General features: G+C 35.3%; 1 long non-coding RNA gene across 20 annotated transcripts in view; it reads left to right on the top strand.

The window, feature by feature from the left end:
• LOC147380258 (uncharacterized) overlaps positions 1 to 27,605 on the top strand; it is a 102,999-nt gene that overhangs the window by 5,245 nt on the left and 70,149 nt on the right. For 10 of the 20 annotated variants that reach the window (XR_015135083.1, XR_015135082.1, XR_015135087.1 and 7 more), the window contains one exon: positions 5,136 to 5,196. The exons of 6 other annotated variants lie outside the window; for them this stretch is intronic. This is a non-coding gene — a long non-coding RNA (uncharacterized LOC147380258). Of the gene's footprint in view, positions 1 to 4,007; positions 4,048 to 5,135; positions 5,197 to 21,574; positions 21,887 to 22,904; positions 23,093 to 27,605 lie in introns of those variants that run through there. 4 more of the 20 variants (XR_015135088.1, XR_015135081.1, XR_015135094.1 and 1 more) reach the window with 3 other exon arrangements.

Raw genomic sequence — 27,605 nt, 5'->3', positions numbered from 1 at the left:
TAAGAGGGTCATGACTAAACAGTTTTACCTTAGGGTAAAAGGTTACTGAAGGAAATCCATACATGTGTTCCGTCCCATGACCTCAGTCCTGGGAACAGCGTGTTGCTCCACTCGTTCCTGTCTACCAGGAACTGATAAGGAACAGAGGGTTCATAAGAAACAGAAAACAACATAACAGGAGTTCTAAAGTTGAATGTTCCCTGACACTACTATTTTAAGTTCTGAAAGGCAAGGGGTACTTTAGGCCACAAGTCTTCAATTTTTATTATCATATAATTAATTTTTATTCACAAAATAATTTAAAACCAAGCTATATATGTGAGGTTTTTATCAGTGTGATTTATTTGTACTTTAATACCTAAAGTTTTGGACCAAATAATGCATTTTAAGCAAAATGAAATATTTTTTTGCTTTCTCAGATGAGCTATTTACTAAGCTGTTCATACTCATACATTGTCTGTTTATGTGGGGAAAGTATAAGGAACTCATCATGGGTGGTTGAGAAAATAATAAACTGGGAGGAGATGGTGTTGATGTAGCCATACACTCAGTGCCTCTTAGGTTCTTCAGTGGGCTTTGAGATATAGCCACACTGAAGTGCAAGGCTGCCATGGCTGGCTGCTTGTTTCCTACTGCAGCCAGGTGTAATTCCTGCTATTTCTGAAATCTCTGCTCTAGAGGCCTCAGTCTAACTCCAGGAAATATCTCAGATGATAGAAATGAATGTTTTCCTGCACTTCTGTACCCAAGAGGGTAAATTAATAATGCATTTCGGACTCCAAAAGAACAAGTTACATTGATTTGAAATTCACCCTTGATAATTATCCTCTAATTTCCATAGAATACCTCCTTGAGTTGTAGGAAATATGATGTATTATGTAAAAAGTAGTGAAACTTTAAGTTGAAATTTTGGGGGAGATCAGGTAAGGGAACATGGGCAGTAGTATAAAATGAAAGAAAAATCATTTTCTACCAAGGAAGATATCGAGAGATACAGGTTTAGTGAAATAAGCCATTAAATAACATATAAATATTTGATTGTGAAACACAAGAATATTGAATGAAAACTAACAATTTATAATATATGACTGTCTGTAGTTGACCAAGAATTAATTTTCATGTATAGAGTGAGGTAGGGATCCTTGTATATTTGGTAGTGTGTAAACATCAAAAACTATTTTACTCTGATCTGAAGTGTCAACTTGGAAACACGCATCTCCATATATTTGGACCCATTTCTTGTTTTTAGTAGTCAATTTGTTTCTATTTCTCTAAGCTTTCAGTAGTATTTTATTCACTGATAAGGGAAGGCCCACAGACAATTTCTTCATAAAAAAATAAGTGTTCTCCAAGAAGAATGTGTTTCTTAATGTTAACTCAGAATTATATAAGGAATTTGATAGACATCTATAGATCAAATTAGGAAGTATTTAATATTTTTACAATGTTGATTTGTTTTATCCAAGAATATAGTATATTTTTAGTTTCTCCAATGAAAGATCCCATATATTTCATAGTTTTTCCTATATGTTTTATATATTTTAATTGCCAGTTTCAATTTTAATAACCTATATCTTTGAACATCCTGTTGTCAATTTAAAGAAAATTGCCTGCGCATATCAAGTATGTGTTGTGTGCATTGTGTGTATGTATATGTGAATGTGTTTAACTCAGCCTGCTGCTCTATTATCTTAAACCGTGTTCCATTATTAGTAGTGAGGAGCAAGGAAGCATGAACCTATATATGGAAATTCATTATTGTTATATTCCCCTGTTAGTTGCTCTACTGTGTCCAACTTTTTGTGACCCCATGGACTGTACCCTGCCAGGTGCCTCTGTCCATGGAATTCTCCAGGCCAGAATACTAGAATGGGTAGCCATCCCCTTCTCCAGGGGATCTTCCTGACCCAGGGGTTGAACCCAAGTCTCCTGCATTTCAGGCAGATCCTTTACCATCTGAGCCACCAGGGTAGCTCTTAAGTATACATAATTTTAGTACAAGGTAGAATAACTAATAACACTGTATTTTTTCATATGACATACAATTAAGATGACATACAAAAGCAGTCATTTCAATATTTCTCAGTGAAGTAGCACATATAATAGCTTATAAGAGACCTTTCAATAGGTGTTTCCTTTCATCCATAGTATACAAAGCAGTCTTTCATTTAGTATATTTTAGATAATATCAAACACATTTGCAATATCTATTTAGATAATTATGTTTTATCATTTAATTTCTTAATGTGGTAAATTATCACATTTACCACATTATAATAATTTATATTATCATATAAAGTATGATTTCTAATGTTTAAAACAATCTGTATCCAAGGAATGAGTCAATTTGGTCCTGATACATAAGAGTTCTGTAAAATGCTTAATTCATTTTGTAATTTATTTAGAATAATCATTTAAAGCATAACAATGCATAGAGTTGAATCTTAATTTTCTTACCTAGTATTTGTAAGAAAATTATCTTACATTCATAAATTGGTGTGGAATATTAGTGTTCATATATTAGTCTGGCAGTATTATCTCTTCATATTCCCTAGAAAAGTTTAAAGTAAACTTGGCATTATTTTGTGAATGTGTGATACATTCATAAAACATCAAAGTGGCCTGGTGAGAGTTTGATGTGTTGAATATTTTTAAAAGGATTTTATTGACTCATTTTTAATAAGTCTACTTAAGTTTTCTTGTTTTTCCAATATTTTGACAGCAGTTTTGCTAGCATTTCACTTCTATGGTTCTCAGAATTACTGTTACAATTTTAGATAAAATTCTTATATCTAACCATTACAATGCTGGTGGATATATGTTTATATTGTTTCCTATCAAATGTACCTATTTTATTCTTAATTTTAGAAGTGTAATAGTTTTCATAAAGTTTCAATGTTCAATGTTTTTCCTTTTATATCTTAAAATGTAAATTTATTAAGTTTTGCTTTTAAATTTCCTATTCAGTTTGCATTTATTCTGCTACATTTTTTCCAGTTACTGAGATAGATACTTAACTCCTTAGATTTGAGCTTTCTTTTCCTTTGTTTTCCCCTCCCTCCCTTTTTCTCTTCTTGTCTATTTTTCGTATTTGAAGAATGAAGTTTTTATTTAAAGAACTAATTTCCCAAAAAAAAAAAAAAAGAACTAATTTCTCTATGTATTCTGGTATTTTATTTTGCATATAGAACTAAACCTCTTATTGATTTCAAGTGCAGGAATACTGTGGTTTGAAGTATGGTGAATCCTTGTGATCATTTGTTTAAAAAAATAATGCTTTGTTGTTAAAGGGGATAATGTTCTGTGAATTGCAATAAAGTCACTTTATTGATAGTTTTATCAAAGTCTTTTCTCACATTGTTGGTGTGTGTGTGTGTGTGTGTATGTGTTTTCTTGCTGTTTAAGTTACTAAAAGACTTGAAATACCTGACACTCCCTTCTGGTTTTTTAATGAGTATTGATAAATTATTACTGAATACATTTTAAAGCTCTGTTGCTAGGCACAAGCCCATCTAGTATGTTTTATAAAAAATACTGCTTTCAATGTTTCCTCTTTTGTGTCTTGGTGTCTATCAAGCAGGGCAAAACAATGAGGGTTTTTTGTTTTAGAAATTTGGGGAATACTTTATGTGGTTCATTTTTAATTTTGGAAATTTTTCAGTATTTATTTTTTCTTATAGATCTTCTCTCTAAATGATGAACCTAACTGTATTAAAGGTCTGTTTCTAATATAAATTTACTTATATTTTTCATAGTTTGTTCCCAAGCCCCAACAATACTATTTGACCTTAGTTGTATTACTTAAAATGTATTTGGCTTAAGATCTTTATGCATAAAAGAGAATATATTCTCATAGTATTTATATTTTATAATTAGTTGCAAAAATCTATGTCATCTCATTACAGATATATTTATAGTAGATAATTTTGATCTTTATCACTTGTTTATATTCAGAACAATGGGTGGAGATTTCAGATTGATCTATATAATTATTGTCTATTATATAGGATCTGGCATGAATTCACTGGGATTGTCTGATAGAGTGAGGTGAGATTTTTCTCACTATTGTGCTATTTTCTGATATACTTTTAAAAATAACATTATTGCAAAACTGGTGTTTGCCCTACTAAACATGAGTCTTCTTTATACTTATACAATAATTATTTTAATGATAAATCCCTTCATATACTACAAATCCCATCTCTATTCATTGATTCCTTGATTTGCTTCATATAGGTCTTATATGTGATTTATATTATAAGGATGATGGGTAGAGTTAAAAAAAATAGTGTTAAAATAGTAAAAGAAGAAAAAAGACCTATGTAACATAGTTACAGTTATAGATCGTCATAATATAAATATAAATATAAAATAATAAAATAAATATAAAGCATCACTACTCTCTTTTTCAGTCTTGCATAATTTTGTATATTTGTCTCTCAGTGGTAAATATGTGTTGGTTTCTCAAGGGATCTATTAATACAAGAGATTTTCTATCAGTGAGAGCTTAAGTTTTGGGTAAAAAATTGAAGTATTTCACTTTATATGGTTTTCAGTTTACTTCTGCAGAAATATTTTAGTGAAAATGAATTGTTTGTTTACAAAGCATTATCTAAATCTCTTTCAAATTGGAAATCTTTAACTTTGAACTCATATGGAACCTAGATCTTCTAGATTGAGTCAATTCATTAGTTCTCAGTTTTATCTATTTTAAGTTTTATAAATCTCAATTTTTTTTATTAACAATTAAATTGCTTATACTAGAGTTTTGAAAGTCTGTATGTATTCTCTTTACTTGAGAAAATGAAAGGAAATATGCTACAAGTATGCACGTACAGTTAGTAATCATTTCTCATTGCCTTAATTTGAAGTTATATTTTCCAACCTGAGTCCCTGTTTGTCTCAACTTGTTCAATTATTTTGACTATCAGATAATCAACTCCAAAATTAAGAATTTACGTGTTAATATAAATGGTAGTTGATAGCTATCACTGCAATACTAGCAAAAGAGGACAGCATTCTGATAGAATATACAAATAGCCAATTCTCTAGCATCATAGTCTTACTTTGATCTGCTTTCTTAAAGTCACTTAAATCCACATCAGACTTTTATGTCTTTTGATGTTTTTCCTCAGGGGATTCACCTCAATGTAATTAAAACTGTGTTGGTAGACGCTTTATCCTCTGAGCCACCAGGTAAGCCCCATAATAATGTATTGCTGCTGCTGCTAAGTCGCATCAGTCGTGTCCGACTCTGTGTGACCCCATAGATGGAAGCCAACCAGGCTCCCCTGTCCCTGGGATTCTCCAGGCAAGAATACTGGAGTGGGTTGCCATTTCCTTCTCCAATGCAGGAAAGTAAAAAGTGAAAGTGAAGTCGCTCAATCGTGTCCGACTCTTAGCGACCCCATGGACTGCAGCCCACCAGGCTCCTCTGCCCATGGGATTTTCCAGGCAAGAGTACTGGAGTGGGGTGCCATTGCCTTCTCTGTAATAATGTATTACTTGCAGCTAATACTCCAAGTACCAGTTACTGTAAGTTTTTAATGGTCTCCTTAATTTTTTAGTTTTTTTTTTCTAATTTTATTTTATTTTTAAACTTTACATAATTGTATTAGTTTTGCCAAATATCAAAATGAATCCGCCACAGGTATACATGTGTTCCCCATCCTGAACCCTCCTCCCTCCTCCCTCCCTATACCATCCCTCTGGGTCGTCCCAGTGCACTAGCCCCAAGCATTGAAATTTTAGTTTCAAGTGTACAATTTAGTGATTTGAAATTTTTGTAGTTTATATTCAATTATGAAACATTGGCTACATTCCCTATACTGTACAATACCCCCTTGTAGCGTATATGTTTTATACATAATAGTTTGTAACTCGTGATTTCCTACCATTACATTGCCCCTCCTCTCCTCCCTTTCTCCACCTGGGACCACCTGTTCTCTGTATCTGTGAGTCTATTTATTTTCCTATATTCATTAATTTCATTTATTAGATTCCACATCTCAGTGACAACACACAATATTTGTCTCTCTTTGTGTCATCTCACTATATTAATACCTTCAAAGGGCATCCATCTTGCTGCAAATGACAAAATTTTATTCTTTTTTTTTTTTAAGACTATGTGGTACTCTTCAGTGGTGTGTGTGTGTATGTGTGTGTGCATACATACACCAAATTTTCTTTATAAGTTCATTTGTATGTGATAACTTACTTTGCTCCTGTAACTTGGCTATTGTAAATAGTTTTGCTATGGATATTGGTGTGCATGCATCTTTTTAAATTACTGTTTTTATTTTCTTTGAATATTTGCACTGATGGATTTACTGGGTTGTATTGTAGTTGTATTTTTAGTTTTTTGAGGAACCTTTATATTGCATTTTTCTGATTCATGATGTTGAGCATGTTTTCATGTTGAGCATTGTTTGTCCTCCCTGGAAAAATGTCCATCCTTACCTTCTACTCTTTTAAAAACTTGGTTCTTTTTTTCATATCATTATATGCGCTGCTTGTATACTTTGAATATTAACCCCTTATTAGTCATAGCATTTGGAAGTATTTTTCTCCCACTCAATAGATTGTTTTTTTGTCAATAATTTTCTTTGCTATGCAAAAACTTTTAACTTTAATTAGGCTCCGTTTGTTTATTTTGGCTCTTTTGTTTACTTTCAGAGATAGGTTTGAAAAAATATTATTTTAGACTGGTGGTTGCTCCACTTTTATTTCATTTTCTGAATTGAAAAGTGACTGAGGGGCATGCAAAAAGGAGGGTTATTTTAGGGACCACTGTTTAACTTACTGCTCAAAGTAATGGGAAAGTCTGTAATAGGTTTAAAAAAGCTCTGAAGGTATTTGAATTTTCAAAAAGCGTTCCATGATTTTCAAGAAAAATGACCCTATCTTTTTGACTTATTCAATATATACATTTGACAGCAACTTTACAAAGAACTGAAGTAGTGGATAAGAATGTACACCAATAAAGTATTAAACTTAAATATACAAGGATTTGGGTCTAAAGTTAAACTCCAAATACCAAAAATTATTTTTATATTCTTTTTTGAGTGATAAAAATATTTAAGGTTTCTTTTTGGTATAGTTAAACAACTGAGACAAAAATAAGAAAATAAGAAAACATAGATCTTAGGAAATAATACAGACCATCTGATCTTTAGGGAGTTGTGCCAAACCAAACCATTTGAATTTCCTTTGCCACTATGCTGCAATTAATATGCTAATGATAGTATAATACTGGCAGCAATAACTATATACTTTAGGATTTAGTGGGCTCTACCTGCTCATTTTGTGTCCAGCCTGATGTATAAACAGCTGAAAATTACACTTTCAGAGAGGTAAATCTGGAAATAGATGTTATATTTTGGAAGAAAATCTACCCAAAGAGCAGGTGTTTTCCTCTCAATATAAGAGGAACAGTTTAGGAAGAAATTTAAAAGATGTTTTTCTATGATTTAGAGAGCTTTTCATTAACTTAAGCTGTTTGCATTTCTTTTCCATATTGTGTCCACAATGCCTAGAGCAATTCGCCACACTGCTAGTGCCCAGGTAGTATTTTTGATGACAGCAAAATATAAATAAATATACAATAAAGTGGATACTAAAGTCCACTTATACTGCATACTAACATAGTCAAACATGTGATATTATATGTGTTATCAAACATATAATTGAGATTTACGGAATTATTATATAATGCAAACAGATTAACATGGAAATTGTTATTTTTTGATTCTGTATACATGTTCATTTCTGTGTATGTCTGGGGAGATGTCTGTGAATTAAGATTCAGTAAGAGTGGAGGCACAAGTGAATTACATAAAATCCTAGTTTAAAAAAACTTTCTAAAATGATGGGTTATAATGCTTCATTTTTTAATGTGCAAATATCTAAGTACTTGTGTATGTTAGTTCTGTATGATAAGCAAAGGTGTGTATGTGTGAAGCAAGTATAGGTATGAATTAAATTTTCATGCAGAGATAGGATGAGTAACAAGGTAATATAGGACAAGTATAATGTGAGATGACAATGTGGGGAGTTTGGAGTATTCATCACAGAGAAATGTCAGTACTTTCCAGCTAGGGGCCAAGCACAGGCTGCAGATGGACAATCTAAAATTGTATAAATCAAACAGCAAATGTTAGGGTGCATGGGTATGATTAACATGGGAACAGCACTACTGAGAGTGTTTCTGCAATGACCATTCCATCCTCAGCTTGGGTATCAGTTGCCCCCATGTGGACATTAGTGTTTACATCATCATAGAATGATAACCTAATGTAGACAGACATACAGATGGCTAATAAACACATGAAAAGATGCTAAACATTGCTCATTATTAGGGAAATGCAAATCAAAACTACAATGAGCTATCACCTCATACTGGTCAGAATGGCAATCATTAAAAATCTACAAACAGTAAATGCTAGATAGGGTATGTAGAAGAGACTACCCTTTTGCACAACTGGTGGGAATGTAAATACATATAGCCACTATGGAGGACAGTGTGCAGATTCCTTAAACTAGGCATAAAAATATCTTATGACCCAACAATCCCATTGAAAAAGACACATGTACCCCAATGTTCATTTCAGCATTGTTTTACAATAGCTAGGACATGGAAGCAACCTAGATATCCATCAACAGATGAATGGATAAAGAAACTATGGTACATATATAAAATGGGTTAATACTCAGTCACAAAAGGGAACACTTTCGAGTCAATTCTAGTGAAGTGGATGAACTTATTCCTATTACACAAAGTGAAGTAAGCCAGAAAGAGAAAAACAAATATCATGTACTAATGCATTTATATGGAATCTAGAAAGATGGTAGTGATGAACCTATTTGCAGGGTAGCAGTGGAGATGCAGACATAGAAAACAGACTTGTGAACAGAGTAGGGGAAGGAGAAAGCGTGATGGATGGATACAGTAGCATGGAAACATACACATTACCTTGTGTGAAATAGATAGCCAGTGAGAATTTGCTCTATGTCAAATTGGTGCTCTATGACAACCTAGAGGGATGGGAGGTGGGAGGGAGGTTCAAGATGGAGGGGGTATATGTATACCTATGGCTGACTCATGTTGATGTATGGCAGAAACCAAGACAATATTGTAAAGCATTATCCTTCAATTAAGAATAATTTAAAATAAATATATCTAATCATTCCAATGTTCCATTTCCCAGCGGTCATCTAGCTTCATGAGGTTTTTGAAATACAGTAAGAATAAAGATATAATAAGCCATTTCTAGAGTGGTTACCTCAAACTATATTAGTTCATACAAATTAACTAAAAGAGTATAAATGTGAAAAGCTGAATTTTTGATAGATTTCTCAGTTGAATGCATTTATAAAAAAATCCATTTGTTTCACTTGAATTGTTTACCTGAGTATAAAAAGCAAAATTCTCACAGGAAAACATAAAATTTATACTTTTTTTGACAAAACAAAATTGGATATTCCCCATGTCCTGATCGGTTTACCCAGACTCATCTTTGACTATACAGTGTTTCTGCTTCTGATTAGAGACATCTGTTAAATTTGTAAATTCATGATTGCCTGCCAAGCATAACCAAGGAGGAATGCACCTGGCAGTAAGAAGGAAACTGGAAGCAATGCAAATGTGTGAACCTGCCCAGACAGCTAGAAATCTCAAACCCCAGGTCCATTAAATGTATATATAATTGGCTGAGATCACAGCTTTGTAACCTGAAGTCTGTCCACAGATGATGGACATATCAGATATTTTAATATTCATGACCAATGCCAAGAAACTTTAACTCACTTTTACATGAGAATTTAGGGGAAATTTGATACATTCCAGTCTCCTTCTTTACATATTCAATATATGTAGAAATGGTGATCTCACTGTGGAACACGATTCAGTTCAACTACAATGCCCGACACAGCATTCTGGAACTTACCTCTCTGTCTTAGTAGGAATTGGGGTGGTACCCACCCCCCAGTATCACAATGGCAGATGTGTAATGTCTTTACCTAGACCTCTGAGGTGAGATTCTGTAGCATAATGAACATTTATCTTAAAAGTCACAGGCTGAGTTTAAAGCTCCTCAATAACTAAGCTTTTTCAAAACTCTTTGAGGGGTGCATTAATGGCAATATTTATTCATTTTAATGACTAGTTAAGAAAGAAGGGGCTTCCCTGGAAGCTCACATGGTAAAGAATCTGCTTGCAATACAGGAGTCCTGGGTTCAATCCCTGCATTGGGAAGATCCCCTGAAGAAGGAAATGGCAACCTACTCCAGTATTCTCACCTGGAGGCCTACAATCCATAAAGAGTGAGATACTACTGAAACAAGTTTGCACTAGCACTAACAAGAAAGATATGATACCATTGGACATGTTACAGACACATATATACCCACACAGTGGTCAAAACAAATTCTTTCTGACTTTACTCTGTGACAGGCTCTAGATCCATCCACGTGTCTACAAATGACCCAATTCTCTTCCATTTTGGAGGCTAATATTCCATTTTGTGTGTGTGTGTACATATGTATATACCACATCCTCATTATCCATTCATCTGTTGATGTACATTTATATTGTGTATGTGGAAGCTAGAAAAATGGTACCTGTCAGCAAGACAGGAATGGAGATGCAACGTATAATGGATGTTTGGACATGATGTGGGGGAAGGGGGCTGAGATGAATTGAAAGAGTAAGATTGTCATATATACACTACTATGTAAAATAACTTTCCTTCCAAGGAGTAAGTGTCTTTTAATTTCATGGCTGCAATCACCATCTGCAGTGACTTTGGAGCCCAAAAAATAAAGTCAGCCACTGTTTCCACTGCTTCCCCATCTCTTTGTCATGAAGCGATGAGACCAAATGCCATGATCTTAGTTTTCTGAATGTTGAGCTTTAAGCCAACTTTTTCACTCTCTTCTTTCACTTTCATCAGGAAGCTCTTTAGTTCTTCATCACTTTCTCCCATAAGGGTGGTGACATCTGCATATCTGAGGTTATTGATATTCTTCCCGGCAATCTTGATTCCAGCTTGTGCTTCACCCAGCCCAGCATTTCTCATGATGTACTCTGCATATAAGTTAAATAAGCAGGGTGACAATATACAGCCTTGGCGTACTCCTTTTCCTATTTGGAACCAGTCTGTTGTTCCATGTCCAGTTCTAACTGTTGCTTCCTGACCTGCATACAGGTTTCTCAAGAGGCAGGTCAGGTGGTCTGGTATTCCCATCTCTTTCAGAATTTTCCACAGTTTATTGTGATCCACACAGTCAAAGGCTTTGGCATAGTCAATAAAGCAGAAATAGATGTTTTTCTGGAACTCTCTTGCTTTTTCCATGATCCAGCAGATGTTGACAATTTGATCTCTGGTTCTTCTGCCTTTTCTAAAACCAGCTTGAACATCAGGAAGTTCACAGTTCATGTATTGCTGAAGCCTGGCTTGGAGAATTTTGAACATTACTTTACCAGCATGTGAGATGAGTGCAATTGTGTGGTAGTTTGAGCATTCTTTGGCATTGCCTTTCTTTGGGATTGGAATGAAAACTGACCTTTCCCAGTCCTGTGGCCACTCACTGCTGAGTTTTCCAAATTTGCTGGCATATTGAGTGCAGCGCTTTCAAAGCATCATCTTTCAGGATTTGAAATAGTTCAATTGGTATTCCATCACCTCCACTAGCTTTGTTGGTAGTGATATTTCCTAAGGCCCACTTGACTTCACATTCCATGATGTCTGGCTCTAGGTAAGTGATCACATCATCAAGATTATCTGGGTTGTGCAGATCTTTTTTGTACAGTTTTTCTGTGTATTCTTGCCACCTCTTCTTAATCTCTTCTCCTTCTGTTAGCTCCCTACAATTTCTGTTCTTTATTGTGTCCTTCTTTGCATGAAATGTTCCTTGGTATCTCTAGTTTACTTGAAGTGATCTCTAGTCTTTCCCATTCTATTGTTTTCCTCTATGGCCAACCTAGACAGCATATTAAAAAACAGAGACAGTACTTTGCCAACAAAGGTCCGTCTAGTCAAGGCTATGGTTTTCCCAGTTGTCATGTATGGATGTGAAAGTTGGACTGTAAAGAAAGCTGAGCACTGAAGAATTGATGCTTTTGAACTGTGGTGTTGGAGAAGACTCTTGAGAGTCCCTTGGACTGCAAGGAGATCCAACCAGTCCATTCTAAAGGAGATCAGTCCTGGGTGTTCATTGGAAAGATTGATGTTGAAGCTTAAACTCCAATACTGTGACCACCTGATGTGAAGAGCTGACTCAGAGTCTTGATAAAAGTGTCAATGCAGGAATCCCACTCCTGGGAAGTGAACAGAATCACCTGATGGGACCTGCAAAGTGTATCTGGGCAATAATGTTGGAGTTACTTGAGGTGGCAGGCAGGATGCCTATGTTCTGATGTGCTTGGGTGAGTAGCTGAGCCAGCCAAGGAGAGGTTGGATGATTGAAAAACAAAGGATTCTTGGTTAATCTAAAGACATCATATGGGAAACAAAAATCTTTTAACAAATAATCTCTTGGACCTTGAGCCACATAAATCCCCTGAAAAGTGCATTTTTTCCAGCAAAATTTTCTTGGGGGTTATGTTATTGAGGAACTGAGATGAATATATGGGAAAAGTTATTTAATGGCATAGAAATCTAAAGACCTGCAAGGAGACTTAAAAATCCCAACCCTTGTTACAACTTTTTAAAAGATACGTGGAATTATCGAAGTGCACATGAATAAAGTTTTAATATGCTGTATGATGGGTAGATGAGGCTGTCCATTGTACCATTTCCTTCTTTGAATTCTCAGGCATGGTTTGGCAGTGCAAAAACTGTGTTATTAACAAATTCAATAAAAAGTAAATATATGGGAAAAAAAATGAAAAGACCCTGAATTTGGAAAAGATTGAGGGCAGGAGGAGAAGGGGACGACAGAGGATGAGATGGCTGGATGACATCCCCGACTCAATGGACGTGGGTTTGGGTGGACTCTGGGAGTTGGTGATGGACAAGGAGGCCTAGCATGCTGGGGTTCATGGGCTCGCAAAGAGTTGGACATAACTGAGCGACTGAACTGAACTGATATGTAAAGTAGCTTGTGGGAACCTGCCGTATAGAACAGGGAACTCAGCTCAATGCTCTGTGGTGACTGAGATGGGTGGCATGGAGAGGGAAGGGAGGTCCATGAAGGAGGAGATATATACACATATACATATAGCTGATTCACTTCATTATGCAGTAGAAACCCACACAACATTGTAAAGTAACTATATCCCTTTTACAATAAAAATAATCTCTCTAAATCAGATAGAAGAACTGTCCTGATTTCCTTTTTCTCCTCATCGTATTTTATGGAATCATCATGTCCCACAGTGGAAGGATTATTCTTTCTCTGTGTAAAAGTAGTCACGTTTTCTGGTGGTTGTTGTATGACTGAAACTAACAAATCCCATTAAAGTAGGGAAGAAAGAAGAGTCTAAATGCAAAATGTTCCCATTCAGTCAGGAAAGCCTTTTGGTTACTTTATGCATGCAGCAGTTAAGATATAAAAAGTTGGTCTATTGCTTCATAAAAAAAAAAAAAATACTAAATGGAGAAACAGAATTCATCCTTTAGGAAAGGAGAAACTTCTAGTAGATGAGAACTTTAGCCATGAAGTTACCTTTACACCAGGAATTGCTTTTGCAATATTAAAGTAAAATTAAGAAAACCATTTTGTAAGAAAAAGTAAAAATTGGAGGTAAGAAGAAAAAATAGAAATTGAAAAAAGTTACTATAATAAAATGACTCTTCTCAAAACTCTGCTTCCATTTTTAACTTTTCAAAAATTTTTGTTTATTTTTACTTGAAGGACAGTTACAACATTGTGTTCATTTTCCAGAGGTATACATGTGTACGCCTCCTTGTGAGCCTCCCTCTCACCTCCCACCCCATCCCACCCCTCTACTTCCTCTTCATGGTGTTGCCCAGGTGGTCCTAGTGGTAAAAAATCCGCCTGCCAATGCAGGAGATACGAGAGATGCAGGTTCAATCCCTCCGTTGGGAAGGTCCCCTGCAGGAGATGGCAACCCACTCCAGTATTCTTCCTTTTCATGAATGTCTGATAATAGTTAAATCACAATTAAATAATTTACCTACATTAGTTATATCTGGGTAGATGTTATGAGTAAATATTTTTGCATACTGTAAAGAAAGAAGAAAGTACTAGTTTTGAAAATGTTTATAATAGGCTAATCAGAGAAATCATGACTGCTTATTTCTTTTTAGCACAAAGTTAAAATATAACTTCATCAGTAATATTAACTATTAAATCCATTTCTGAAGTGGAACTTGAATGTTTGGATCAGAAAACAGCTATTCTAACTGCTCCTGCTATCTAATTCTGACCCACTGGATTAAATCCAAAGCTCCGTGAGACTTATCATCACTTTAAGAAAATAAAACTTTCTTAAGTCACTTAATTCCAAGAAACAGTTTAATAATTTGCTATGTCCACTTTAGGGTAATATCATAATTCTGAACTTCAGGTTTTGAATTTTTCCTCTTAAACCCAGAAAAGTCTGCTCAAATAGACTGTTGAAAATGGATGTTATGGTTCATCTTTAACTTTAACCCCACCAACAGCATACCTTTTCTCGCTTCAATGTTTGACTTCTTTAATTGGAGAATGAGAGAGTAGGGAGTAAGAAGACAGGAGAAAAACTATTTGAGAGTCTAGAGATACTGAAGTTAAAAAAAAAAAAAAAGTACAAGATATCAGTCAAAAGTGGGCCTATGAGTTTTAGACCCAGTGGGGAAGCCAGTGTGTTTGGAGCAGAGTCAGTTTGACTGAAATGATGTAGACAGGTAACGTTGATCAAATTGCAAGCAAGATGCATAAGAAAAAATAATGATGGGCCACATCCCCCACAGATTCTGAGATTTAATTAGGGATAGGGCTTGGCATTTGAAAATGTTTTAAACCTCCAATTAGCATACTATACAGCCAAATGTGAGTACCACTGTTAAAGGATTCTGCCAGCAGCTGTAACTCTGAGAAAACTAAAGATTACTCAAGTGATCTCATCTCAATTGTGTTTTTAAAGTTTTCTTTCTACTACTGTTCTGATGAAAAGTAGTATGGGACTCAAGGGCTTCCCTGGTGGCTTAGTGGTAAAGAATCTGCCTGCAATGCAGGAGACTGGGGTTCGATCTCTAGGTTGGGAAGATGCTCTGGAAAAGGGAATGGCAACCTACTCCAGTATTCTTGCCTGGAGGATTCCATGAGAGAGGAGCCACTTGGCAGGCTACAGTCCATGGGGTTGCAAAGATTTGGACATGACTGAGTGAGTAAGACTTCACTTTAGTAGGGACTCAAGGATAGGACAGGGAGACGAGTTAAGTGGCTATGGCAAAATTCTACATGAGGATGAAGGTTGTATCAAGATGATATGGAGAAGTGGGGAGAAGTTGTTGAATATGTTCTAACTGTAGACCTGACAGGATATGCTGGCAAATTAAATATGAGATATGACTTGAAATATTGTGGCCTGTGCAACCAGAAGAATAAGGTTGTTCTTTGCTAAGATGTATATAAACTCAAAAGACAGGCATACAGAAAGTGATTTTAGTATTTTTAAGTCAGACAGGGATGGAAAGGTATTTAGGTTTGGGGCAGTACCCTTAAAAGCAGTCAGAAATGCAGCTGTACTTAAATTCTTCAGTGGTGGAGGTGGAGGTCAAGGCAGCTATTTCACTGGGAACACTCAGATGTGTGATTCCTTCTTGAATTTTGCTGGAGGAGCCAGAAAGTTTGAGGAGTAGCAGCTTAAGTAGAACTCTCTCCGAACTATTGCTGAAGAAACTGCAGAGGCCATGATAGTTGTAGCTAACTCAAGCCTATGGAGACTGTCTCTTACAAACTCTCATAACTAGGCGTAGCACTTGAGAGAGAGGGAATAGAGCTTTGGATCACTTTGTAGAAGTTGTTACTTTCTGAACAGAGCTATCAATAGATTCTGCTCCAGGCAGAATTTTTCTATCTACAGTGCTTGGATTTAGCCTTAAGAATGAGCTGAAACTTTTTGTGCACTCCGCAATCCAGTCTTTATGCAATTGACTCTCTCTCCCTTGTCTCCTTAAAGACTGATTCAGTTTTTCCAGATTTTTGAGATGAGCATAAAACCTTTCATCAATAGCTACCCTTAATAGAGAGTGAAGGACATACAAGGTCCACTTGTATTGAAAATTTTGCATCTGCTATCCATGAGGACCCTTTCACAATTCTGTGGTGAAGAGTAATAGAAGACTCACTTTCATTCACCTTCTGGCAGGGGAAATGTGGTGGTGTCATGGTGAATTTGGAAACTTGCAGGAGTTGACGCACATTGACTTGGGAGCTCTGCCAAAATGAAAATTGCAAAAGATTTAATTTAATATATTGTTACATGAACATAGTTCTTTTATTTTACTTATGTCACTTGACCTTCATAATGGCTTATGAGTCAAGTGTGACAGATATTTATTATTCTCATTTAATAGAGATGAAAATTGGAGTCAGAAGTTCAATGACTTGCTTCAGGTAATATACCAGAAAATGAAGAAATCGTATTTGAACTCAGATTTTTTTATTTCAGAAAATATTCTCCAATAACACAGGGGATGCTCTGTTTCCTACTTTTTTCCCTCAAAAGTAAATCACATAACCATTCCTTTCAAAAGAGTAATAATCTTGTGTTCTTAGTATCATTATATATATTTTCTTTACTGCAGTGCTATTCAAACATATACATGCATCCTAGGTGATGTAAAATTTTAAAGCTTATGTCTCTCAGGTATTTAAAAAACAATAAAAGTATAAAATAGAACTCAAACTTAATGGTATTTTGCATCTTGCAATGAGAGAGCAACTTTAATTTTCTGCAATAACATTAATAAAACCTGGATAAAAGATTAAGATACTTTAAAAACAGTAATAACATGTCATAAACTAGAAGTTTACATTCAAACACACTAGTTAAAATTCAAACATGACTTTTAGTCACAGGATACCATGCAGAATGAAGTATATAGAATCAAAGTCAGTCTTACTTGAGAAGTCAAACAGTAAATTTTGAGGCAAAAGGAAGAATGAGAAAGTTAAAACTGAGATCCCATGAAAGGGGGGTTCATAGAAGGAAAGCTTCATAAACCCTGTTCAAATTACTTATATGATCCCACAATGTGTATCTTCAAAGGAGAGTCTAAGGTCCCAGCTAATGACAATAGCTGGCAAGATTAAGGAACAGAAAAGTTTCTGTTGTTGTCACCTCCCTTTAGGAAAAAGTTTGACAAATATTTGAGTTAACTCGAAATGAATTGTCCACTAGAATAAAACACATTATTTAAAGCAAGATAAGCATCAGTCTTCAGTGTATTATGTATATCTAGTACTTGAGCAACAGTTACTGGTCGTATAAAATATATGGAAATGCGACCCACTGGCAAGAATAAAAACATTGAAAGCAACCACAGGATGACCAAGTGGTTGGATTTAGGAGACAAATTTCAGGCAATTATTTTTAATATATTCAAGAACTCAAAATGTTTCTTACATTCAGAATCTTGTGAGGGAAAATATTGGTACCAGCTGAATGTAATTTTAGTCTAGAAACACAAAACAGAAGCTATCATTTCAGGAGTGAAAAATGGAAGTTGAAGAGATTCTATAAACATTAAAACATTTATTTAAAATATTATAAAAGTTTAGACTGATAACAATTCAGAGGAAAGACAAATCTCTCATATAACAAAGGCAAACATTATATGATCTTAAACATATTAATGAGACAGCAGCCTTCATTAAAAACCTTCCTATGCAGAAACTTCCAGTCCTATGTGGCTTCACTAACAAATTTTACCTCTATAAGAAGATTGTTATGCTTTTGTAAAGACAGTCAAATCTGAAGAAATAGTTGCTGCTCCTGTTAAGTCGCTTCAGTCGTGTCCGACTCTGTGCGACCCCATAGACGGCAGCCCACCAGACTCCCCCGTCCCTGGGATTCTCTAGGCAAGAACACTGGAGTGGGTTGCTATTTCCTTCTCCAATGCATGAAAGTGAAAAGTGAAAGTGAAGTCGCTCAGTCGTGTCTGACTCTTCGTGAACCCTTGGACTGCAGCTTACCAGGCTCCTCGTCCATGGGATTTTCCAGGCAAGAGTACTGGAGTGGGGTGCCATTGCCTTCTCTGGAAATAGTTGCTAGCACACACAAATAAGATTAATAAAAAAGCCATACAGACTACAGGGGAATAAATAAAACTATCACTATGTAGGTAACATAATTTATGAGGAAAATTCTTAAGAAATCTACCAAAGAACTAGCAAGTTTAATAAGTTTTCATCAGGGCTTCCCAGATGGGACTAGTAAAGAACTCACTTGCCAAAGCAGGGGACATAAGACATGTGAGTTCAATCCCTGGGTCAGGAAGATCCCCTGGAGGAGGGCACGGCAACTCACACCAGTATTCTTGCCTGGAGAATCCCATGGACAGAGGAGCCTGATGGGCTACAGTCCACAGGGCCACAAAGAGTCAAAAATGACTGAAACAACTTAGCACACAGCAGGAACAGACTTATTAATAGATGTAAGACTCTTCAATGAAAAATAGAAAATGTTGCTGGGAAAAATTAAAGAAGAAAAGAGAATGTCATGCATTGCTTATGGGTTAGATGATGTGATATTAAATTTTAATTATTTCAAAATTTCTGTATAGGTTAAAGTTGCTTCTCTCCCTTTTCTATAGACTTTTAAATAAAAACTGACAATGTTATCCTAAATTTGTCAAAACTTACATGCCTCTCTACCTCATTTGGATATCTTATTAACCTCTTTCCAGTTCACTAATTCTTCTGTTGAATCTGAGATGTAACTCAGCTCTAAAATTCTTAATTTCAATTAATTTATTTTCAGTTTTAGCATTTCCATGTGCCTCATTTTGTTGTATCATGAAAAACAATATTTCCTCTTTATTTCCTTTATTTCAAGGTTTCTCAATTTCAGGACTACCAGTATTTGGGAATGAGTTATTCTTTGTTGTGGGAGAGTTTTCCCCTGCAATGTAATATATTTAGCAGAATCTGTAACCTCTGCTCAATGGATAACATAGAGGTCTCCTCTTAATTATAGTAATATAAATTTCCAGAGATTACCAAATATTCCCAAGGGGGAAAACCACCCCACTTTGAGAACCACTACTTTATTACATTTAATGTATCAATTGCAACTTTTAATTTGTCTTTTACAATTGAAGTTTTTGAAGTTTTGTATATGTGTGCACTTATTCTAGTAGTTGGATCACTTGTTTTTTAAAGTCTTTTTCTTGGTGTTTGGCCACAAATATTTGTCTTGAATTCAGTTTACTCTGAATATTTATTAAATGACGTTTGTGTGTGTGCACGTGCTCAGTCGCTTCCATCATGTCTGCCTCTGTGCGACCCCATGAACTGTAGCCCGCCCGCCTCCTCTGTCCTTGGAATTCTTCAGGCAAGAATACTGCAGTGGGTTGTGATGCCCTCCTCCAGGGGATCTTTCATACCCAGGTATCAAACTCATGTCTCCTGCATTGCAGGTGGATTTGGTACCCACTAAGCCACCTGAGAAGCCCTAAACAAGCAAACTGTTGTTTATTTTATTTAAAAATATATAAATTTGGATAAATGTAAATGTTCCTCCTAGAGGCTTCAGTCTTCTCTTTCTTCATAGTAACTTCTCACCCCAACTGTTTCTTGAAATCCCTTTATAGTTTTAAATATTAAAAAAATCATTTTCTCTTTAATCTCAGCAAAAATGGTGTTCTGCTGCATACTATTTCATTTTACAGAGAATCAGCATAGACTGTTGTGACTGGTTTGTATTTAATTTTAGATAAATCTCTGAGATATATAACTCCTTGCGCATGAATAAATTCTTCAGCTATATCCAGTATTGTATTTATAGCACCCATTCTTTTCACAAAACCCATTCATCTTTTTGCAAGTAATTTGAATGTTATTTCCAAATCTGGTTTTTCCCTTAGATGATTTTATTTCTGCTTTTCAAGTATTTTATATACCTTTACCTCAGTTAGAATCATATTTTAACAAGAAGTGTTTAGCTTGTTTATAATTCAGTGCTCATGGGTTGCTACACTAAACCTTAATATCTTTTGTTGGGATTTTCCTTTGAGATTGTTACCTTTTTTCTCTCCCCTCCCCCCACACACAACAGAATGAATTTCACTCTGTCACAAGTGGTAGAGGAATGGGAATTACTGGGCAGAATAAAATTTATAAGCCAGTCACAGAAAGTGGTAAAAAAAAAAAAAAAAAAAAGAAAGAAAGAAAAAGACATCTACCCTTAACCCCGCGGGCCACAGAGGGTTTGAATAATCTAATTTCAGGGTTTGGATAATCTTCTTGATAGCAGTTTTGTTAAACCTTCCAGTAGAGAGAAGTAAGCGCCTGTGGGTATCCTTTTTAAATCAGGAATGTTTTAGGGCATAGACTTTCAGTGATATCTTTATAGTTAATGTGGGCATTGTCTTTCCCAACCCTTACCTAAGCAAATCTTATTGACTCTCAGTTCTCTGGGTTTACCTCAGAAACTAGAGGGTATGAAGTAGAATTCTTCAAACCAGAAGTTAGGCACATATTTCTGAAATAATTCAATATTATTGATGATAATGTACAGTGTCTGTCAGTGGATATATATTTTTATGTGATAAAATGATACTTCAAATGTACATTATGTTGAATAATCTGTTTTTATTCACCTTCAATAGTTTTGACTTTATCTTGGTGTTAATATTTTTGGTACCTTTGAGGAGATAGTTTTTATAAGTTTCCATGCTGAGATAGAAAATAGCTAGTGAGATGTTTGTTGCCCTCTTTAGACTTTTAGAACATTTCAAGTTATCAATGTTTGCATAGACCTATTAGAACTTCAGTAGTCTCTTTCCTGATGGACCTCATAAATTTAAAAAAATCATTTTGCTTAAAGATTTTATTGCTAACTACTTGTTTCTTTTCAAGCATTAAAGTTAGCCAGTTACTATGCCAGGTTTGTTGTTGTTGTTAAAGGACATTAATCATCAATATTTCATAGTTAATTCATAAAGAACTGTGTTTATCTAGGCATCTTTAGTAATGAGAATTCTGTGATTACTTTGGATATTGCCTTCAAGTTCACTTATGTATTCCCTGAATTAATATTTGAGTATTTACTACATATCTGTGACTTGGATAAATAAAATAGATCAAACTCTGAATTAGTTTTATATTATTTTGAATTACTAATGAAGTAATACAGTGGTAAGTGAAATATAGATTAAAATCAAGGAGAAGGTGAAACCTTTCTGGGCATCATGGGTGGTGGGATTTGTTTTCCCACTTGTTAATATAATTTAATAGTATATCAGCAGACATCCATGGGAAAACAAATGAAACGGAAGGAATCTGTATTAGTAGGAAATAAAATTGGTATATACACAAATACTTTCACTTTATACCTTACTAAAGCATAATGGAATTAAAAACTTTTACATTTTTAATTGTTTGAGTAATTCTTTTTTTTTAGGAAAAACTATTAATTTCTTCGGAGAAGGCAATGGCACCCCACTCCAGTACTCTTGCCTAGAAAATCCCATGGAAGGAGGAGCCTGGTAGGCTGCAGTCCATGGGGTCACGAAGAGTCGGACGCGACTTCACTTTCACTTTTCACTTTCATACATTGGAGAAGGAAATGGCAACCCACTCCAGTGTTCTTGCCTGGAGAATCCCAGGGACAGGGGAGCCTGGTGGGCTGCCGTCTATGGGGTCGCACAGAGTTGGACACGACTGAAGCGACTTAGCAGCAGCAGCATTAATTTGTTAAAAATGTGAACACAAGGTATACAGCATGGTATTTTGATATATAGACGTCATGAGATGATTACTGCAGTAAATCTAGTGAATGTATTCATCTCTTCACATTGTATGTGTAATGAAAGCATCTGAAATCTAAACTCTCAGAAAATTTCCCGGTCTACAGTAGAGCATTATTAGTTGTCAGTCAGCATGTTGTACATTAGATCTCTAAATTTATTCATCTCTCTGACATAATTGCACTTCTGTTCCCTATGACCCACCTCTGTCCATCTCCCCTAACTCCCGCTATATGTCCTTGACTTTTGTTAGAGCACATCTATAAGTGAGATTAAGCAACATTTTTCTTTATTTGTCTTATTTCATTTATGAACTCCAGGTTTATTCATGTAGTCACGAATGGCAGGATCTTTTGAAGCTGAATAATAATAGATTGAAATAGACTTAAAAGTATAATCAATGAAGATTTTATGTACTGTATGAAAGTTGGTACTTAATTTGAGGCGAAGGATATAAAAGAATTGTGGGGCTATTAAATTGCACTAAAGTTATTTGAGTTGCATGTTTTTCACATCGGTTTTAAACAGCCATACCCTTATCATGAGATGACACAGCTTCACAATTTGTTTTCTGTTTATAGATAAGTGTATTGGCTTAAAATAATCCTAGTTTGCATGGAAATATCTGCCATTTAAAAACTAAGAGAGGCAGAAATAATCATCTGATTTTCTTAAAATATTTCTTAACCAAACATTTTGTAAATATTTACTTGTAGGTATCCTAAAAAAGTCATTTCACTAATTCATTTCATATATTTGAATAGAATCATAGATGCAGATACACACACACACACACACACAACATATGACACATTTAAGAGTGTGTAAATCCAAACTGGTTGTCTTTAATAATTCATGTTACCATCAAATTTATTTGACATTATAAATAATTTGTCTTCTCTGAAAATGTCTAATATTAAGTCTTGCTGACATAACATGGATATGAAATTATTTTGACTAGACTTTGTTACTATTTTTGTTCAGTCACTCAGTCATGAGTGGCTCTTTGTGACCTCATGGACTGCAGCACACAAGGCTTTCCTGTCCTGCACTCTCTCGAGGAGTTTGCTCAAACTCATGCCCCTTGAGTCCACGATGCCATCCACCCAGCTCATCCTCTGCCATGCCCTTCTCCTCCTGCTCTTGATTAAACTTAACCTGCTTCTTTAACTTTCAAAATATTATTAATAAAAGTTTTAGTCTAAAAATAGACTTTAAGAGCATTGTTTATTTACATAATTTCTTCTCAGTTATGATATATTACAGATGTTAAAGGATCGGAGTCTGGAATGTGGCCAGAGAAAGTATGATGGCAGACTGATATTTTGTGAGTTTAGGGAAAATATATTGTAACTGAATTTTTATATAAGAACATTGAAGAATTTTTTGTGACTGTTGAAAAAATTGTTGGTGATTTAATTAAGTGTATTTAGCTAATTGCTGCCAAAGGCTGGCAATTTTTTTGATGATAATTGAATAACTTATATAAAGTTCCCTGAGAAGAAAAAATAGGTAGTATTCAATATTACAAATCTGGGGGAAAATAAAATAGAAACAAGCATAAACTAATTGCATCAAAGAATGTATCTGTCCTTTAGTATCTTCCCATTTTTATTTTAGTAGGACAACACTTTTGACCTAGAATTCTTTTTTTCATAAACTGTTTCTGTGTGGATTTTTGAGGTATAATTTATAATGTTGTTATTTTCAAGTATGTAGCAAAGTGATTCAGTTATATGTCATTTATATATATATATATATCTTTCAGATTTTTTTCTATTTTAATTATTACAAAATATTGACTAGGATTTCCTGTGCTATACAGTAGATCTTTGCTTTTACCTATTTCATATATAGCAGTGTGTATATGTTAATATCAAACTCTCGATTTATCTCTTTTCCTGCCCCCTGCTATCCCCTTTGCTTGCCAAACGTAGGCTGATTTTTAATATGGTAAGTCGATTTCTGTTTTGTAAATTCGTTTGTACAATTTTTTTTCATTGCACATGTAAGTAATATTATACAATTTTTGTCTTTCTCTGTCTGACTTAATTCACTTAGAAAGAGACTCTCTAGGTTCCTCCATGTTGCTGCACACAGTATTGTTTCATTATTTTGTATGGCTGAGTAATATTCCACTGGGTGAGTATGTCTGTATGACTCTTTGTGTGGGGCTGTGTGTGGACCTGCCTCATTTTGGACTCCTCTAATATCAAATGTGATCCACCAGGTCATTATTTGCTGAATGTTCATCTGATTTGTTTTTTTACCAAAAGACTTGACATTTGGTGTGTTTGTTCCTCTACCTCTTAATCCTTGAACCACAACAGCTATACAGGATTTATAAACATGGACATCCTTTACATACGTTGCTCACCTATGAAACACTACTTATTCTGTAGATTATATTTTTTTTCTTTTTTCTAATTTTATTTTATTTTTAAACTTTACATAATTGTATTAGTTTTGCCAAATATCAAAATGAATCCGCCACAGGTATACATGTGTTCCCCATCCCGAACCCTCCTCCCTCCTCCCTCCCCATACCATCCCTCTGGGCCGTCCCAGTGCACCAGCCCCAAGCATCCAGCATCGTGCATCGAACCTGGACTGGCAACTCGTTTCCTACATGATATTTTACATGTTTCATTGCCATTCTCCCAAATCTTCCCACCCTCTCCCTCTCCCACAGAGTCCATAAGACTGTTCTATATTTTATTTCTGAAAGTTTCATGTGTGACCAAAGATTTTCAATGACAAGAAAAAGTGACTATGTCTATTAACATATTTCTGGATATTTATTATTATTAAAGATAGGTAAGAATTCTCATCTTTCTAAACCCTCATGGAAAGAAAATTATCTTGTATGCATTTGTGGGGTTTTTTGGTAGTATTTAACTTTCTGTGATATTTTTGTATGCTACAAGTATTAATTATACCTGTTTTCTATAAAGGATAATAATCTCACTGCCAGGTTCTGTATATTAAATCTTCAACTCAATGACAAATGCCACTTTTATACTGAGCATAACTGTTATATCACCACCATTTTATTTCTGTACTGTCCCCTTTACTGACCTATTCATTTGTGTATTTCTCTTTGTGTGTTTGGGCCGCAGTGTTTGCAGGTGCTTTAAAATTGAAAAAAAGATAACTAGATAAGACAAAGGAGAGTAGTATTTGATTCTCTTTTAGCAAATTATCTTGGGTATTAAAGGTGTATTACATTACTTGGATGCAGTCTCAAAAATGACAAAATGAAATATTTTCGTTTCCAAGGCAAACCGTTCAATATCACAGTAATCCAAGTCTATAACCCGACCAGTTATGCTGAAGAAGCTGAAGTTGAATGGTTCGATGAAGACCTACAAGGCCTTCTAGAACTAACATGCAAAAAATATATCCTCTTCATTATAGAGGACTGGAATGCAAAATTAGGAAGTCAAGAGATACCTGGAGTAACAGGCACATTTGGCCTTGGAGTACAGAATGAAGCAGGTCAGAGGCTAACAGAGTTTTGCCAAGAGGAAGCACTGGTCATAGCAAACACAGTCTTCCAACAACACAAGAAAAGACTTTACACATGGACATCACTAGATGGTCAATACTGAAATCATGTTCACAATATTCTTAATTCAGCCAAGGATTGAGAAACTCTATACAGTCAGCAAAAACAAGACTGGGAGCTGACTATGGCACAGATCATGCACTCATAATTGCCAAATTCAGACTTAAATTGAAGAAAGTAGGAAAAACCACTAGATCATTCATGTGATCTAGTTCATGTGAATCATTCATGATTCATCAAATCCTTAAATCAAACCCCTTAGGATTATACAGTGGACATGACAAAGAGATTCAAGGGATTAGATCTGATAGATAGAGTGCCTGAAGAAAAATGGACAGAGGTTTGCGACATTGTATAGGAAGCAAGGATCAAGACCATCCCCAAGGAAAAGAAATGCAAAAAGGCAAAATGGTTGCCTGAGGAGGCCTTGCAAATAGCTGAGAAAAGAAGGGAAGTGAAAGGCAAAGGAGAAAAGGAAAGATATACCCATTTGAATGCAGAGTTGCAAAGAATAGCAAGGAGAGATAAGAAAGCTGTCCTCATCTATCAATGCAAAGAAATAGAGGAAAACAATAAAATGGGAAAGACTAGAGATCTCTTCAAAAAATTAGAGATACCAAGGGAATATTTCATGCAAAGATGGGCACAATAAAGGACAGAAATGTTTTGGACCTAACAGAAGCAGAAGATATTAAGAAGAGGTGGCAAGAATACACAGAAGAACTATACAAAAAAAAAAAAAAATCTTCAAGACGTAGATAATCACAGTGGTGTGATTACTCACCTAAGCCAGACATCCTGGAATGTGAAGTCAAGTGGGCCTTAGGAAGCATCACTATGAACAAAGTTACTGGAGATGATGGAATTACAGTTGAGCTATTTCAAATCCTAAAAGATGATGATGTGATAGTGCTGCATTCAATATGCCAGCAAATCTGGAACACTCAGCAGTGGCCACAGGACTGGAAAAGGTCAGTTTTCATTCCAATCCCAAAGAGACAATGCCAAAGAATGCTCAAACTACCACACAATTGCACTCGTCCCATACATTAGCAAAGTAATGCTCAAAATTCTCCAAGGCAGACTTCAGCAGTATGTGAACAGTGAACTACAAGATATTCAACCTGGGTTTAGAAAAGCCAGGAGAACCAGAGAACAAATTACCAACATCCGCTGGATTATTGAAAAAGCAAGAGAGTTCCAGAAAAAAATGTACTTTTCTTTTATTGACTATGCCAAAGCCCTTGACTATGTGGATCACAACAAACTGGAAAATTCTTCAAGAGATGGGAATACCAAACGACCTGACCTGCCTCCTGAGAAATCTGCATGCAGGTAAAGAATCAACATATAGAATTGGACATGGAACAAAAGACTGGCTCCAAATTGGGAAAAGACTACATCAAGGCTGTATATTGTCACCCTGCTTATTTAACTTATATGCAGAGTACATCATGAGAAATGCTGGGCTGGATGAAGCACAAACTAGAATCAAGATTGCCAAGAAAAATAACAATAACCTCAGATATGCAGATGACATCACCCTTATGGCAGAAAGTGAAGAAGAACTAAAGAGCCTCTTGATGAAAGTGAAAGAGGAGTGTGAAAAAGTTGGCTTAAAACTCAACATTCAGAAAACTAAGATCATGGCATCTGGTCCCATCACTCCATGGCAAATAGGTGGGGAAATAATGGAAACAGTGAGAGACTATTTTTGGGGGGGCTCCAAAATCACTTCAGATGGTAATTGCAGCCATGAAATTAAAAGACACTTGCTCCTTGGAAGCAAAGCTATGGCCAATCTACACAGCATATTAAAAAGCAGAGATATTACTTTGCCAGCCAAGGTCTGTCTAGTCAAAACAATGGTTTTTTTGGTAGTCATGTATGGATGTGAGAGCTGGACTATAAAGAAAGCTGGGCATTGAAGAATTGAAGCTTTTGAACTATGGTGTTGGAGAAGACTCTTGAGAGTGTCTTAGACTGCTAGTAGTTCCAAACAGTCAATCCTAAAGGAAATCAGTCCTGAATTTTCATTGGAAGGACTGATGCTGAAGCTGAAACTCTAATACTTAGGCCACCTGATGAGAAGAACCGACTCATTGGAAAAGACACTG

Source organism: Bos grunniens, chromosome 1 (assembly GCF_055505025.1).
Source record: "Bos grunniens cultivar Pamir isolate PY7600 chromosome 1, Bosgru_T2T1.0, whole genome shotgun sequence".
In the NCBI taxonomy this organism is placed as follows: Eukaryota; Metazoa; Chordata; class Mammalia; order Artiodactyla; family Bovidae; genus Bos; species Bos grunniens.
This window is presented reverse-complemented; position numbering and strand designations above follow the sequence as displayed.